The sequence below is a fragment of the Haliotis rubra genome, unplaced genomic scaffold (genome assembly GCF_003918875.1).
Source record: "Haliotis rubra isolate DU_JTF1 unplaced genomic scaffold, ASM391887v1 Scf968, whole genome shotgun sequence".
NCBI classification, from domain to species: Eukaryota; Metazoa; Mollusca; class Gastropoda; order Lepetellida; family Haliotidae; genus Haliotis; species Haliotis rubra.
Genome location: NW_025767710.1, coordinates 277,556 through 293,214, shown reverse-complemented (window position 1 = coordinate 293,214; position 15,659 = coordinate 277,556). Strand labels below are relative to the sequence as shown.

Below are 15,659 nucleotides of genomic sequence, written 5' to 3'. Positions count from 1 at the left end.
GGAACTAATGTGACCGGGTGGTCGTTCTCACTAACTTGCTTGATGTGTACATTCCCACTTGCGAAGATCGATGCTCATAGTATCATGACCATGTAATGTGTAGCTCTTCTGTGTATATCATTGAATATTACTTAAAAGGAAGCCTGCATATTTTTTAACGTTATAGTAGAAGCAACATGTTTATATAAATATTATCTAGGAATATCTTTGAGTTGTCCATAAAAGTAGGGACTTAATGCTTTGAATTTAAAGCAATACGTTTCTGTCGTAATAGATTTTTATCAAATATTCCTCTGTGATAAAGTTGGAAATAACTACAGACTAAGTCGTCCCCGTGGACCTTCTTCAGCTTCATATTTGTGCATGTAAAAGTCCATGTACAGGGCGTGTAGCTGTTAGAGGGGGAACATGTTATGTACTTCAGCATGTGGATGTGGACCTGAAACATGTTCCCGTGATCTTGACATTGATGACATTGACTAACATGTCAACTTGAAATACACAATGACTATTTAGAACAATTAATGCGAATTGATAGGAAGGTAATGTTGTTTGCATTATGATGACATGGCTGACTCCTCATTCTTTGATGAGCAAAGAAAGACATCTGGAAAAATAGAATTATACATTTAAGAGCTTTTTGTTATGTTGTGTGATTTGATCTTACCAAAATATATTATAGTCCACAATTTTAAATCATGACCTGAGCATTCCAAAACTACTATTTTTATGAAAATAGTCAATCCAAACCACAGTTATTAAATTACACCATCCAGTTATCGGCTAAAATATTACCATTACTGAAATGATATGTTGCACCTTAAAAGGGCCCCTGCACAGGTAGTCACGGACGGTAGCTTATGACAACCGGCTTTAAATCAAAGCAAAGTCATTCCTGATTAAAAAAATCGCATCCCATTCGGTCGCCATAACTGCATCCCATTTTCACCATTTTGGGGGTCTGACTTTTAGACCAGTACCACGCTGGATTTTAAAGCCAATTTGTTTACTTGGCAAAAACGGATATTTGATATAAGTGTTCTGCATACGTCAAATGGTCGCCTTTGTATCGTGGTTATGAAATATTTTCTCATTTTCTCACATGCACTTCACCTGCACCTACAACAACACCTGGTCAACCTGCTGAATGTGGTGATGCCGATGACGGTGATGGTATTGACGGTGATGATGCTGATGATGATGACGGCTATGGTTACGACCGTGATGATGACGGCGATGTTAATGACGATGATGCGTTTCTTATTATTTGAATTACCCGCCTTGATATAACTGACCAAGGTTGTTATTATCAATGATAGCGAAGTCACCTGTCGTTACATGGCCTACAAGCAGTGATGGTCATTTCGACATTGATGTATATTGCAGAGAAAATGCCATTTTCACAATCGACATATGCCTTTTCGGAAAACAACACTGAACATAGGACAGATATTCTTGCTACAAAAACGTATTTTGTGAACAATGGAATGCATAGTTGTACATGTAATGAATATACGATAACATATTGCAAGGCATGTCAAACTATCCTATGAAATATGCTACATTATAGAAATATAAACTATTTTCATGGAAATGTATCTTCATCCAAGGGCTATGCAGTTAGGTTTATGTTCAATTCTGCTGCGGTTTTTAAATCAGAGTGAGTTATAATTAATTCATATAGTCCCATGGATCTAAAATAAAAGATGTCACTCATAAAATATTCGTGTTTCAAATACTGAACAACAGTCGGAGTAAATGTCTCATTGCAAACATTCCCCTTTCATGTTGTCAGCAATGTCTCTAAGCTTAATCATATGTGATACCACGGTCTTGCACAGATCAATGCACCAATCACAATTACTATCGGGATGCTGTTACGACGCCACATATCAGCACATATGTACTCCGACCTCTTAATCGTCAGAGGTCACCTTCACAAAAACACGTTATTCGGATGCACAGAGGTCGTAACAACAGGTATATACACACATATATACGTGTGAGGGTTTCTTTACCTGCAAGAGTTTTGTCTAGCGTAAGTTGAACTTATTTTGTTTTATTACTGACTCTTGTTTGATTTGGTGTTTTCTGGGGGGTCTGTAATCTTTCACATTTTTCTTATCATTTTAACTGTTTATCGTACAGATTAAATGAATTATCGCGGCTGTTAATTTCTGTACGGATTGTGTGGTTCTGTGTAAATGTATTTATGTAGGGCATTATGCGGTCGTTTAGTTTTAATGTTAATTAATTCTCTCATCATATGGAGGAAACCTGTTCTATTGGCCTAATGTGCATGAACAATATCTTTATGTTTTCAGTTATTTTAGAAAAAACATATCAGATGCTTCAATTCATAACCAATCGCATGTGGTTTTTATCCTCTGTGAACTTCGATTACACACTCATCCTTTATGATACTAAAGGTAAATCTTATCACATTTATATTACTGCATGTAACCAAGGCAAAGGGAAGTTTTATGATTATACTCCAAATGTGCTTCTGCAGTATAAGATAAATAGTTGTTATGTTGCATATCAGTTCATCATAATTATGTATATACTTGTACTACGTTTGTATATTACGACAATCGAGGGAAAATAGCTGTTGATATGTTGGTTTCAGTTTTTACCAAAGGTTTTGTGATTCATATCTAAAATAATAGTTGCTTTAAAGCTCAATGAGAAACATCCAGAGCACAAATGCGCCTGTACTGTATGAGATCCACCTCGCCACCATCTCATTTCACCAACCATTAGACCTAGTATCTCCCATCACCTAGATCTGATAAGCTCCTTTCTATTTGATAACACCATGTGGATCAGAAGATACCTTTGATTTTGGACATGGTATGGTACCTATGAATTTACCTATGAAGTTTTAAAACGAATAGAAGTTTTTTTGGGACAGACCCATGAAAATTGTAACTCAAACGGACCATCGGTTGCGGAGGAGTCCGAGACAATGTTGCATTTCTTTATAAAAAACAACATTGAACATATGTTGTTGTTTTCCATACATTACAGAAAGGCATAAAGAACAGTCACTATGAGGACCCAGACAATTATGATCATGGCGGTAGTGCTAGTATTTGCCTGCTTGTGGCAAATTGGTGACGCCCGGCCAGGTGAGTTCAACTTAATTGTGTACATGTCTGACGAAACGTGTTCATATGTGAATTGAAGAAATACATGCCGTCGGTCGATGCATGTTTGACTATGCAACTGATTCCGAGAAGGCCATGAGATATTTGTCATTTGATTCGAGAATGACTCCGTTTTCATTTGACTACCACAACAACAAGACGATATTGCTTCTAAAAGGACGTTTAAGTTTGTACCTATGCTTGCAAAAACGTGTAGACTATATAATACAGAAAATGAATTTGTTTCTACGTCAAGGCTTTTCCACTTTGTGTTATACTGATGGCAAATGAAACGTGTTTGGTGCGCTGCTGGGAACCTGTTAACATCCGCTTGTCGTCATGATAACGTCACATTTTCTGGTTGCTCGAGTTTTGTAAGTCATTATCTTTGGTGCTCTGATCTATGAGGGCGGGCTACCACCCTGTATGGTAAAGTCATATCGTTTACTTGTCTGTAACGGGTTTTAATTAAATAGGCCTGTCCCATATGTCAGTTGGTCGCCTTTCTGTCACGGTTATGGAATATATTCTCAGTAAATATAAACTTTTCAGCCAAGAAGTCACGTGCTTCTGAGCCAGCTGTAGGAGAATCTCCTCAACCACTTGCTATCGTAGGTGGTGATGTCGATGGTGATGGTGGTGATGACGGTGATGATATGAAGTTGAAGATAACGCTGTTGATACATAAAGATCAATGGAAAGCAGTGGCTTAAAACGTGGCGGACTCAGGTTTTATATTGACTGGCTTCCCTTAAAAACAACATTGTCGTTCAAGGTGACTTGACTTAATTTGAAGGACATTAGTAAACGCGATAAAGCTCACGTGAGCTGTTATTTATGAGCAGCGTATACTTAGCACAACACTGTCTATTTCTACTGTTTACAAAGGCATATGTCTGTTTGTTTCGAAATCTATCCTCACTAACACACACTGTCTTTTCGTCGTTGTGGTTGAATGACAATAAATACCTGACCGTCTTCTTAGTTTTCTTCACTTTGTTTAATGAACAGATTTACGTGTACTATTAAATGAGCAGGTTCACATGAAAAGGTGAGTAGGTATGGTTTCAGTGAATGATTGCGGTTTTACGCCGCTTGCAAACAGAAAAGGGTGTCACATATTGTTCCCTTGACGTGACCAGCGAGCGCGTCCACCACAAAGCTACACCTCCGCCCTTACCTAAAAGAAGATGCTGGATTCAAATATTACAAACCTTAATCATAAATAAGGACCAATAATGAAGACTAATAGTAAAAACCACAGACAAAATGACAAACTTCATTTCAAGACTAGTCACTTCCCACTCGAAAAAAGTCAATGTACGATATCAAAAAAATGTAAACAGGAAATTTAGATTATGCAATGAATTTAAACAGGCTGTCTAACACCTTATCAAAGGATGACCAGCGTTTGGACAAACTCTGTACCTTTACCCCGTGGATGCCGATGTTTTTGTACTATCTAACAGGGCGTTCGTGTTTCGGCGGTTCCAAAATATCCCAACCGATTCTAGGTTTATCGGCAACGTTTCACAATTGCCTTTGGTGATTTCATGAAACACAGATATCAGTGATCACAAATATGTTGTTTTTGAACTACAATCTTCGATTAATTATTTGATTGTTTAATTTCAAAACATACGCCAAATATGGCTGTGAAGCGCGAGTTCGTAATATGTCAAAAATGGCGACATTTACGATGTACCTTATTTTGGAAGGTCATTTTCAGCACTTTTGCTTTGTCTAAGATGACAGTGGATGGTATCGAGAAACATGAAACTTTCCGCAGAGTTCACAAATGTGACGTGTATTTGTGTGCGTTATATATTTAGAATTTTATTGGACTTAAAATGGAGGTTTCAAGAAGAAGGGCATATATGTCCCTCTGACATCTAGGGGCTTAAGCCACTTAATGATATGACGTCTTCGTCAGACTTGGAGTTCTATTCTACGACAAAAAATATATTGAAAAAAAACCTGTCTGGATTCTGCCTGTACACAGACTCAGGCGTATTCGGGCCAGCAAACCGTATCTTGTCATTTTTTATACATCCAATGAAATCGTTTAAACCATTGATTTGGTCATTACATATGTTAGAAAGTGTGTGACTATTTTGCGCGGTATGAGCTTTTGCTTTGGGGCGGAAGAGTGACCTCCCTTGAGAGATGGGGGTGAAGCTCAGAAAAAAACACGGACAAGAATACATGGGACAAGAACACATGCGCGGCTGGCTCGGTGCTGAACCTCAAAGGTATCACGGATTTCTAAGTTGGATGTTTGCACATGAAAAACAAAACGAAATATATCACACTGTATTTCCTGCAAATAAACTCCCGAAATAATTCTGTTTGTTCTTTCACGAAAAACAGTTTTTCCACGTAGGCATTATCCGAAGTGATTCAAATCGCGCATTCAAAATGGCGACCAGCAAGTCGGATGTTGTTGCGAGTGATGCAGTGTATGAAACAAGACAATTATAGTTGAAAAAATCATTCAGAATTTAAAGTATGTGAGGCGCCGTTGTGCTGCTCGTTTGACAACTTTAGTGAACTCTGCCAAACTGCACATTGAGAATAAGTGTGGCGCTCCCATGTTAGTGAAGGCTAAAGAAGAAATTGACCATGCTTTGAATTTCCCTTGAAATTTCTCATGATAGATATGTGATGTCTCCACATGCAAAGGAGGATATTTTTATTTTCAGTGGTTGTTAACTGGTATGCGGACAGGAAATTACTTGCTTGTCAGTGTTTACAGCAGATAGATAATTACCTTCACCATGACACAGAAACTGCTACTACTTGTTCATCAAAATCATCACAAGCACACAAGTCAGACCTAAGTAAGAAAGCACAACAACCAAAACATGATATTCTGATGACAATTACTGATCAGAAGCTGATGTGCATAAACATTCTTGTCAACATGGTAGGTCTAGGACACAACACGGAACCACCACAGAGACATGACAGAAACTAAAGCTGCAAGTGGAGCAAGCTAAACTCACAGTACAACATACCCGACAAGCGGCGGAATTTGAAACTCAGCGTACTAGACAGAAAATCAGACATGACACAGAAAAAGCAGACCTTGAGGTAAAGGTATTGCAGGATAAGCTTGAATCAACAAGTTGTCATACTGGATCAAGTGTGGAATCTTCAAATAAACCTCAGTATGTGAGACAGTGGCTTAATACTGTTGACAATCAAAACAGTTTTCAGAAATTGGACACTGACATAAATGGTAGTGTGAGTGAAATACACACAGGTCATGTGATTCAGGTGATGTCAAGTAATTTTGTGTTACCAACAGAATCATGCATTCCAGGTTCTCAGCCTGCTGTATCTGTGACACAACTTGTAACACATGATACTCATTCTACTGGCAGGCAACACCATGAGATTTCAGGTCATGTCCTTCCCCAATGTTATCTCAAGTTAATTCTACTACAACAGGACAAGCCCTTACAAGTTTCCTGAACCCACTAGCACCAGGCTTATCTGGTCATGTGCAATTTACACTGCCACCAACATTATCAAATACAGATGCTAGAACAGTAGATAGCGGTGTACCCCCAAAAGCAGTGTCTAACAGCCCTCGAAATGTTAGACCCAGGTATTCTCAGTATTATCAAGAGGATGAACCAGTTGATGCATGGGTAGGTAAACTCATTCCAGGACAGGAGACTAATCTTGTTACTCAGCAGGGAATATCTCATTCTGATCAGTTGACACAAACTCTTATAAATGTTGAAAGTGAGCCTGACTTACCAAAGGTAGATTTGCCGGTGTTCAATGGTGCAGCATTAGCATGGCCTTGCTTAGTTGAAAAATTGTATTCTCAAGTAAATTGCATATCTGGCATATCTGATACAAGGAGGATGGATTTATTACAATCTCATTTTAGGAGTGAAGCATCTCATCATGTGCAGGGTCTCGGTTACAGTGGTAAGAGCTGTGCCTTACTGTTGCAGAGTTGAAGAATGCTTTTGGTCACAGAGTGAGAATTGCTTGTGCTTTCTTGGACAAAGTGGTAACAGGACCTGTAATTTCAGCTTGTGATTCTGCTGCCCTTCGACATTTCATGTGAGCATCAGAGATTTTATTAAACTCTACAGCAACTCAAGTACACGTCTGACTTAGAAAGTTGTGATATTCTGCTAAAAGCTGCAAGGTCACGCGGTGGAATGAATATATGAAATCAGTTATGAAAACAGGGGAACCGACATTGATTGATATTCAGCAGTGGCTGAGAGATCGTGTAGATGCTGACTTTATTTTCACAAACTCAACAGGAGAGTGAGTGAGTGGGAGGAAGAGGAACTGTATGCAGCAGTAAGTCGACAAACATCACCAAAACAGTCAAGGCCCATATTTGGACGTGAAACTGAAGCACAGTCAGGCAAACATTCAAGGTTAAGCAGGAATTTCCAACTCATAATCGGCCATGGATTCAAACACAGACTGAAACACAAATAAAAATGCCATGTGCTCTGTGTAGCGATACGCTCTATTTGTATAGATGTTCACTCTGTGCAAACAGGACTGTTGATGAAATGTCGACAATTAGTAAGGGATAAGAAATTGTGTTACAATTGCCACAAACCCAATCATATTGCACCAGAATATATTTCATCTGTGCACTGTAGAGAAACAGGATGTGGTCAGCGACACCACACATCTCTTCATGTGAACTCCGAAAACACACATGGGACAAATCACAACATATAGTCATCACCTGATGCAACTCGGGCGTATTTCCAGTTGGTTCCAATCTTTGCCTTTGGTTCGAATGGAAGGTTTATTCGGACAGATGCACTGCTTGACTCTGGAAGTGACATATCACTCATCCGTGAAATTTTGCCAAGGATCTTGGTCTTCAAGGAAGTAAACATTCTCTGACTGTAAACACTCTGACTGTGACCGCCTCCGTGGTGTAGTGGTTAGAGCGTCCGCCCGGAGAGCAGAAGGTCGCGGGTTCGATCCCCGACCGCGTCATACCAAAAGACGTTAAAATATGGTACTTGTTGGTCCCTGCCTGGCGCTCGGCATTAATGGGTACAACAAGGACTGGTCGGCTCGGAGTCAGTATAATGTGTCTGAGTGGGGTATTCATGCTTCACTGCGGCATGGTATCTCAGTGGGCTAGCACTATAAAACCAGCTTAAGTCTGGGCTAGTACAAGCAGCCGTACATACCCATACACACGCATGCACGTCGTCATATGAGCGAAATATTCTCAAGCACGACGTTAAACCCAATTTCACCTCACCTCACTTCAAAAACTCTGACTGTAAAAACGGATTCCCCTTGATTCGTGACCTACATGTTGTTATTACTTAATCCCTGTTGATGTATATAAGTCCGTTCTGTGATGCAGTATTTCACTCTTGCTTGACAACGGTATAAAACGAGTGGATAACACCGATCTGATGTCATCAAGGTACCCGAGGTACCGGAGGTACTTTACAGTAGATTCAAGTCGGAGTTCGGCGCTGAGACATACATCATTTCCCCTATGGCCACATCTTACAGAAGAGCGTTAGCCCTGTTTAGATGTGGATTCGCTCCTATCAGGATAGAAACTGGGCGATATGTTAACCTCCCTGCTTTGTTTTAATTGTACAATGATGTTCGATAAGTTATACTACAGAGATGTGCTGAAGTGTGGTCGGAGTTTAACACTGCTGATCACTAAAACTAGTTTCATTTAATCTTGCACTGTGATAGCCATTTTATGTGCCAAAACATGTAAACTTTTTTTAGACAAACGGATGGAAATATTGTACAGTTCCTAGACAAACAGTCTCTCTCGTGTGTCTCATGTATTTACTGTATATTATGCTGTATTATTTTGTGTCAATGAGGTCAGACTCTAATACATAATCGGTCTGTCTGTCTGACTGTCTACAACACACAGCCAAAAACATAATCAGCACAGAAAAAACACACAACACACAGCCACCACACAATCAACACACAATCAACACACGATCAAAACACACTCAAAACACAATCAAAACACAATCAACACACGATCATAACACAATCAAAACACAATCAAAACACAATTAATGCAATGCCAACACTCAACCAAAACAATCAACACACAACCAGTACACAACTTTGAATTTATTTGCAATGCAAGCACATCGTCAACTCACATCCAGCAAGTCTGATACAATCACGTTCCAATGTATGTCCCTCGTATGGTCAGTATTCACTCAAATTGAATTTTAAATTAGTTGTCCACGCACAGGCAAAAACGCTAAAATCACATGTAATATCCGATATTATGTTACGATCAGAAAAATGGATAACTATGATAATGGGTCACAGATGTTCGCATGTTGCTTCTACCAACTGGGTTTTCCTATGTTTGGATGCCGCAAGATTTCGGATTAAAGGTCAACTACGCTTGTAACGAAATCCAAGTTCGAAATAACCGTAATTAAAATTCGAAGTTCGACTTAAATATACAGAAAGTAACCGTGACAAAAACATTGCGTTATATCCGCAGGTTCGTTATAATCCTATTTCACTGTATTTGTGTCGTATTTGAATTATCATTGAGTCATTGCCACATGCAAAGTAATCATTTGCTTACAATTGTAATCATTGATTCAACATTTTTAGGATAAATCCATGTATTAAAATTAACCCTTGTGTAACTGAAATGGTATTTATGATTATCCTGAATCTATTACTTATTCCCTATACACGCGTTTCAGGTCTGTTTATAAGACAGAAACACATAGAGATTAACACCGTAGCCAGTGTCTGGTCTTCGTAAGTACCTACACTATATTAAGTCACACATGTACAGAAAACGAAAGAATTCAAGAACAAGAAAGAATTTTAATAATTGTACTTAAATTACCTTATAGTCCTTCGGCCCTCTGGCGCAACGATAGCGCGTTTGACTCCAGATGAAGAGGTTGCGTGTTCGAATCACGTCAGGGTCAGTTAAACGTTTTGCTATTTTGAATAAGAAATGAAATATCTCTTGAAAAAGTGGATTGTGTTGTCGAGTTGTCAGCGTATTTCTGTCTGTAAGATGTAAGACTAGGAAGAATTCAGATTAAAACAGAAGAGTGAGTGAGTGAGTGAGTGAGTTTGGTTTTACGCCGCTTTTAGCAATATTCCAGCAATATCACGGCGGGGAACACCAGAAATGGGCTTAACACATTGTACCCATAAAACAGAAGATGATGTGTTAAAAATGAAGGCGATGTAGAGCATGGGGCATATATTTGTACTTTAAGTACATTTTAGTTCTCTGCCTTATCACCTTTTGAATCAGAAGTACTTAACTGGTACTTAACTTGAAATATCAATTTTAAAAGTTTTCATAGTTTATATACAGATGAAGGATTTCGGGTAAGTAACAGGTAGTTGTAATTATGATATAGAAATCAATTAATGAAGAACAAGAGGATTATTGTGATCTCCCCTTTTCTCAAGAACTGGCAGATGCACTGAAAGGAATGAAACGAAACAAAACTCCAGGTCCTGATGGTCTGACTGTTGAATTCTACCTTACGTTTTTGGGAGATTTTATGGCCTCTTTTTCATTATGTCACTTGGAGTATTTTTGAAGAGATGGAATTATCTCGTTCCATGAAAGCACGTGTCACTGGTTTATTCTACAAAAAGGAAGGTGATAAAACAGATTTAAAGTGTTACAGACCTACTTCACTAAACAATGTAGATTGTAAAGTATTATCACGAGCATTGTCATATAGACGCAAGTATGTAATATTGGATATGGTTTCCCCTGAACAAAAATGTTGTGTTACAGGGAGAGACATTGCACACAGTGTACATTCTTTGAGAGATGTTGCTGATATCGTAGATCGTGAAGATGAGGGTATTTTTGTTTTATTAAAATAGATCAAGAGAAAGCCTTTGACAGAGAATTACAGAATTACATGTTAGATGTTTTACACAAATTCAATTTTGGCAATAATTCTGTTCTGTCATGTGTAATGGGCATTTAAGTCCATATTTCCAACCGTCTGTCACGGACTATGGCAGGGAGATTCGATGAACTCAGTGCTGTTTGTTCTTATTTCAGAATTGTTAATACAAGAGAACCCTGTGTAAATGCAAGCACTTTAAATGCCTGGCTTCGTCGTCAACTTATTTTACACGACAGAGGCATTGTAATTAAATACTCTTATGAACGCTTGTTTGTGGTATATGTTCACTGTACTACTTGTTCCTCATTGGGTTGAGAATAAATTTACTCAAATGTTTAGTAATTTTTTTGTGGCACAATAAAACTGCCAACATAGCCATTCATCACTAAAGTGCTTGCATTGTTGTTTGATTTATGCTTAGCTTTTACAAGCATGGAATGAAATTAATGAAAGAAAAAATCCATTAGTTCAAAATATAGATGGCATTATGAATCAACCAGAATATTTAAAAATCCACTAGATACTTTGGATGGAAAAAAGGCTTATGTTCCAATCGTCTATTTAAATCGGTCATTTGTATCAATCCCATTTGTTTTGAAGTCACAAATTATTGTTAAAACAGCCAATAACACTTTACCCGAGGTGGACATTTGTGTCATCCAACAATGTTATGGGATCATTTTATATGCGCTTTCACCAGAGTGGAAAAGAATAATTTTATCTGATGTTGCACACATCTTCCATCGACGATGATGAACATGACGTGCCAATCGGGGTTTCAGTTACAGCATTTTAGAAAAGAATTATAAGGAACCAGTTGCCATTTTCTTTTAAAATACCATTGCTTCAGACGTTAATGGGGAGGATATTTGAATGTATGGCAAACGATAAATCAACAGATTCTGTACAGTTGGATTTTAAACATACCTGACAATATACTGTCTGTATATATGATAAACTGTTTAAATCTGGAGTGTCAAACACTGATGCGTGTCCAGTGTGTCAAATTGAAACAAAATATATTTTCCTTTTGTTTACTTTTGCAAAGAGTTATCTTCCTTGCATTCCATGTTACTTGATATGGTTACGGATTATGTCAAAACTCGGGTCCAGCCTTGGACAGCTAGCCCCATTGTTAATGTTTGGGGTCTTTCCAGAAAAGAAGTTATCATGTAAACTCTCCATGGACATTGTATTGTCAATTTATCGCCTTTCCCTATTTAATAGGAGAGTGAAAGCTGTCGATTTTTTAATAAATCTTTGTTTAATTATTAAAAATAGATCAAATACAAACCTTTATTCAGAAATATATAATGAACAATGGCACGAGATGGACGCGACATTGCACTCTTTATTCCATTTGATGAAACTATTCTATAACTCAATTTAACTTCAGAAATCGTTCTTCTGCTTACATTTACTGTTTTGTATCATTACACATATACCGTGACGCTGAAATGTAAAGGACGATCTACCACCCGTCATTCACCTGTTAATCACTTCCCACCAAACCCCGTGATACCCGGTGAATGTTTGGGTTGGTAGTGCAACACTGAGTGAGTGAGTTTAGTTTTACGCCGTACTCAGCAATATTGTCCGCGTCTGCATAATTATGTTTCTGTGAATGACGTTTATATTTCTTTAAAAAACCATGATAAACGTTAACGCAACGGTAGCGAGTCTGACTCCAGATGAGAAGGCGTTGAAATCACGCCAAGGCCAATGTAACGTTTTGCTAATTTGAAAGAATAGAGAAATTAGGTCGTGAAACAATTAGCATTATTGTCGGTGTAGTTGTTGTCTGTAGGTTATGATACATCACCACACTGTATGGTGAGGAAAACGGAACCTGTGTTAAAATGACTGACTGACTGAGTGAGTTTAGTTTTACGCCACTTTCAGCAATATTCCAGCAATATCACGTCGGGGGACACCAGAAATAGGCTTAACACATTGTGCCCATGTGGGGAAACGAACCCGGGTCTTCTGCGTGACGAGCCAACGCTTTAACCACTAGGCTACCCCACCGCCCGTGTTAAAATGAAGCCTTTTGGGAACATGGATACTTCCAGTACCTTATTTGTTTTTTTCATTTTCATTCGGGCCTATGGTGCAACGGTTGCCAGATCAGAAGAGTGTGTGTTCGGTAAACATTGAACGGTGAGAATTGTATTTACTTCGTAATTGTAGGTATTCCTGCTGATATATTGATTGGTTTGTATCATACTTTTTAAATGCTGTTAGTGAAAGGTCTACTTCTGGTCTTACCAATTGCCAGAGAGGAATAGACAAAAGCCGATGTGGAGCGATTATGTCCAAATCAATATTTGCAGCCGAAATATGAGGTTTAAAGTGAATCCCAAGAGGGGGGGAACTTATGGGTTTCTTATGAATATGTTCTTCATAGAGGGGCTTAAAACAGAGACATAAGCACGGCTGAAGAATCGAAACGTAATTTAGTAATGTGCTGAAGAGATAATTTAATGCGGTGCTGTTTTAAAGAAGGCGCATTTGCCCCTGCATAAAGGCTATTAACAGATGTTCGAAAGACACCTAAAACACCAGGGTGTGAAGGGTGATCTCCATGTCAAGTCGCTCAAATATATTTTGAACCGTCACAGGAGGTGTCAAAGAAGAAGGCTTGAAATGTTGAAGAGCTCAGGTTTCCTTTATTGGAAAGATGGGCAACACTGTTGTCTGAGTTGAATTTATGTCGTCTGGTTGTATTGGAGTCTGGGAGGCTGATGCACGTTGACAATCTTGTGATATTGGACTATTGTCTGAATTGCGTTGAGAGGAAGTCGAAACTGATGTAGATTGCAACAGATGTCGGAGCAGAAGAAGAAACTGTACCTGAATATGCCAGGCCGGTAGAAGGTTGAGACTGTGCATTAACTAGTTTCTAGACTTTGGGGCAGGATTTTGACGAAGCCAGATGCCAACCACTGCAGTTGGCGCACTTGATATCATCAGTACAATTGGTACTCTCATGAACTCCACTGCAGCGTGAGCATACAGACTTGCCAGTACAAGACCTTGCACCATGTCCCAACCTGTTTCATTTTGTAACACCGGAGTAGATTTGGTACATAAATCTCCACGCTGGTATTACAGTATCCAGCTTTAATAGCACAGTCATACTATACTGACCAGCCGACTGATAGAACCGAACCCATTCTACCACCCGTCTGGGTGAAGTAAGGGTCGAAGTGGTGTGTTGGGCAAAGGAACGCTATTCCTGGAACCAGAGTCCTCAACCACCAGGATCCCGTCCTGGGCAAACAGATTTCCTAATTCGGTCTTGTACGACCAGCAATGGAGTGCTGAGGATCTATTCTGCCCCGGGTTGTCACATTATTAGCGTTACCCAGCACTCATCACGAGGAGAATAAAGTTCCACCAAGCAATCTGTGTCTACTTTTTTATAACGTACGTAATTTCCAAAAGTAACACCATGAAAGGCCTGTAACACAATAGAGGTTATGTTGGCTGCAATAAATGATTGAGATCTCGGCATGTATCAGTAGTCCATCTTTATCAGTGACGATCGGTTTTGTTTCGCGTATTTATACAATGGTGCTAAAATTTATGCAATTTGTGGAAGAAAAAAAACATATTTGCCAAACGTGCTGCAATGTCCTTTACCGAAATGAATCGTTCCATAATAGAAACACGACCTCGATAAGGTAGTGGTATAACTGAAAACCAAACAAAGCAGCTAAAGCTTTGAAGTTTCTAGCGCATAGGCAAATTTACAAGCGCTGCCTAATTACTTGCCAAGCCGCTCTGATCTTATGGTGTATATGCCACCATGAACATTGAATTAATTGGGCCATAAAAATAGGATAGTAAACAAATGTAAACGTTGGAAATCGCGTCGAAATTGAGCTAGTAATTTACTTGGTTTATATGAAGCCGACACTTTTGTGGTGGTATAACCCTGTAAATCAAGCTCTGAGCTCTGTAGTGGCGATGCCACCAATCCGTTTATTACAGCTATTGCCGGGCTGGGTGCTTAGTATATTTACATTCTGTCAGCAAATTTAGATTTTACTCAATGAAATACATCGCCTATACTGTAATAAACAAACTTCAGACGGATCAGTATTTTATTGTGAGAATATATAAGGACAATACTATTCTCCTCCTCACTTGAACGTTGGGCGCAGAGTGATAGGTACGGTCAGGATAGAACTTCTGGAAATGTGTCTGTGGAACAAATTCTGTTACAGACTGCTACGAGGATACATTGTTCCCAAGGCGGTGCCAGCTCATTGTGTTAGGTTGGATTACATTCATCATTGGAGGTTGAAGCTGGATATTACTCCTGTGTGGATGGAATCTTCAGTTGAAACAAGGACTGAAACTGGATATCACATCGGTTGGCAGTCTATGCGATGTATACTCTATAATAATAATTTTTAGATCATTTTACATCCAAGGATACACAAATATTGGTAGAGAGGTAGTTTCCGTTTCATTAAGCGACGTTGTTCACATCATGTAAGCAGTTCTTATCCAATGAAAACACAATGTAGTGTTGAATCCTGATACAACAGGTTGATTATTTGCTGTGGTATATTTGCTTTGA

At 38.8% G+C, this 15,659-nt stretch overlaps 1 long non-coding RNA gene across 1 annotated transcript; it reads left to right on the top strand.

Moving 5' to 3' along the window:
* The first annotated feature begins 2,019 nt into the window (after positions 1–2,019).
* LOC124265233 lies at positions 2,020–13,204 on the top strand. Its single transcript, XR_006895389.1, has 3 exons — positions 2,020–2,038; positions 3,031–3,116; positions 13,195–13,204. It is a non-coding gene; the product is annotated as an uncharacterized LOC124265233 (long non-coding RNA).
* Positions 13,205–15,659: the final 2,455 nt, after the last annotated feature.